A 3,147-nucleotide genomic window follows, 5' to 3' on the forward strand; every position below is an offset into this window, starting at 1 on the left:
TCGGTAGGTAGGTAGCAAGGCCCACATTGACATTGCTTGCTGCTTGCAGCCGCAGCTGCTTCTTCTGACTCGACGATTCGTTTTGCTTTCGGAGGAAAGGCAAGCATAACAATTATGTTGTTTCCTTGTCCTTCTTACCTCGGCGAGAGGGCTTACCGGTGCCCCAGTCCAGGACGCGTGCTGTCGAACACCTTGGCACAACTCGCAGCAAGAGCAACACGACTTCTCCTCGACACTGCTAAGATGTCGGCTGAAGACAGGAGAAATGTAATACTAGACACACCAGTTACCGGTGAGGCCATATTTGGAAAATTTTGGGCATTTGAGGTCGCTGTGTCTCTGGGGTTGACCCCCTCATGGACAAAGGGGGTGCAAATAAGATGAATAAAAGGGCCTCGTGGCAACATAAGCAAAAGGTGAGGTAGGCCTGGGTGCGGACGACTTCAAAACAGATACCTAACGAATTTGAAGCGTCAACCGTCACCGCAATGGTCACGTGACCGTTATTTGTTGTATTGTGGATATTATGACCTCAGCCAATAATTTGACTGACTTATCCGTATTCATATGTCATATGTAAAAGTGTATTGTAATATGACACCTAGCCGATGGGACGAGTTTGATATGTGTAATATTTTCAACACATATTCAGTATTTCTTTTCTTTATTTCCCATGAATCTTGGTTATAAATTCAACTGAAGCTCAAAAGAAATTCATTAGAAATACTGGAAACCCATACAAGGTACTTCATGATGTGCCACTAGCCGTCAGTTTTAATGAAAAATGTATAAGAGATAATCTCCTGCTAAGACACACACACACACACATATACACACACACACACACATATGTATATATATATATATATATATATATATATATACATATATATATACATAAATACATATATATATATATATATATATTTATGTATATATATATGTGTGTGTGTGTGTATGTGTGGGTGTGATTATGTGTATGCGTGTGTGTAAACATGTATATACACACACACCCTGGCTGTTCAACTTATACATGGATGGGGGTGGTGCGAGAGGTAAATGTAAGGGTGGTGGGTCAGGGATTGGAGATGGTTAAAGAAAATGGAGAAAAGTGGGAGGTGAACCAGCTGTTGTTTGCGGACGACACTGCGCTTGTAGTAGGATCAGAGGAGGGATTGAGAAAGTTGGTGACAGAGTATGGGAGAGTGTATGAAAGAAGAAAATTGAAGATAAATGTGGGTAAAAGTAAGGTGGTGAGATGTACAATGGGTGAAAATGGCAGCAGACTGGAAGTGAACATTAAGGGAGAGCGACTGGAGGAAGTGGATAGTTTTAGATATTTTGGTGCAAATGTGGTAGGAAAGGGTGGAGGTGGAGGTAGAATGTAGATTGAGAGAAGCAAGTAAATGTCTTGGTAGATTAAAAAGTGTAATGAGGTATAGGCATTTGGGAATGGATGCTAAGAGGAGACTGTATGAAGGAGTGATAGTGCCAACAACACTGTATGGGCCAAAAACATGGAACATAAGAGAGGAAGAGAGAAGGAGTTTGAATGTGTTTGAGATGAGGTGTCTGAGAAGTATGATGAGGGCTACTAGGCTGGATAGAGTAAGAAATAAGGAGGTAAGGAGGAAAACAGGGTTGGAAAGGGAGCTGGGAGATAGGGTTGATGAAAGAGTATTAGGATGGTTTGGACACATGGAAAGAATGAGTGAAGAAAGACTAGTAAAAGAGATATAGAAGGCAGATGTGGGGGGAGTAAACATAAGGGGGCGTCATAGGATGAGATGAATGGATGGGGCGAAGGGGGCTTTGGGGAAGAGGGGAATGTCTGTTGAGGAAGGACGGGAGAGGACAGAAGACAGGGGTGAATGGAGGATGGTTGTATAGGGATGATGCTGTGATGCATGAGGTGGAATGGGTCGGGGGATGGGGGGTGAGGTAGTATGTGTGAGAAAAATTTGACGCAGCCCGAAGGGATTTCTCCCCGTCTTCTCCTTTTCTGCATGGGGAGACGGAGAGGGTGGGTCGCCTGATTTAATGAAGCGGCCTTGCTGTGAATGTGCTGTGTCTTGGGACACTACCTCTGACCCAAGGCAGTGGGCAAGATGCAGGGATGACCCGTCATCCAGGAGGTGCTAAGATAAGAGGGAGGGTGGAGGGTTGTGGAGTGTATTTGGGGATGGAATGGGTGGGAATGGTTTTGTGCCTTTTCTTTTTGGCTACCTCCTTTGTAAGGAAGAAAAAGCCTTGGTATATGTATGTATATATATATATATATATATATATATATATATATATATATGTGTGTGTGTGTGTGTGTATGTGTGTGTGTGTGTGCGTATGTGTGTGTGCGCGCGCGCGCGTATGTGTGTGTATTTCTATGTATATATATATATATATATATGTGTGTGTGTGTGTGTGTGTGTGTATGTATATATGTATATGTATATATATATATATGTGTGTGTGTGTGTGTGTGTGTGCGTGTGTGTGTGTGTGTGTAATAATAATAATAAAAGGTTTATTTCAATATCAGTAGTACACTGACAAAAATACAATGCAAAAGCTGATTGAAAATATAAAACTTAGAGTATATACACGGTACAAGTTTACATACAGTTGATTATGTGCACAATGGATGGGATGGCACTTTTTTGTAGCGGTCAGTCCTTAGCGCTTTGATTGGTACGAGCCTATTTCTGTGTCTAGTGGGGTGGCGGGGTGGTGGAGCGTCGGGAGGGAGGAAGTGACGGTGTCTAGGGTGGGAAAGCAGGCTTTCCCCAAATTTCTTTAGTGCCTCACCGTGCCACCGGGACACCCTAGATAGAGTAAGGGTGGTAAGAGCGTGGTCGTAACCGCTGTACTCCACGCCCAGGATGATCCTGCACGCTTTCTTTTGTACCCTCTTTTGTGTGTGTGTGTGTGTGTGTGTGTGTGTGTGTGTGTGTATATGTATATCTGTATATATATATATCTGTATATATATATATATATATATATATATATATATATATATATATATATAAAGATGTTGGCCTTGAGATTGATCTTGACCCAAGTACTCTAGGTATTTAGTGTGGTCATATAGAGACCATTGCCAACCCTTCCTGAAAGTTTCATCTCCGGTGATCTTTTGCCATATTT

The sequence above is a fragment of the Oratosquilla oratoria genome, chromosome 18 (genome assembly GCF_046742065.1).
Source record: "Oratosquilla oratoria isolate Oo_2021 chromosome 18, ASM4674206v1, whole genome shotgun sequence".
NCBI lineage: Eukaryota > Metazoa > Arthropoda > Malacostraca > Stomatopoda > Squillidae > Oratosquilla > Oratosquilla oratoria.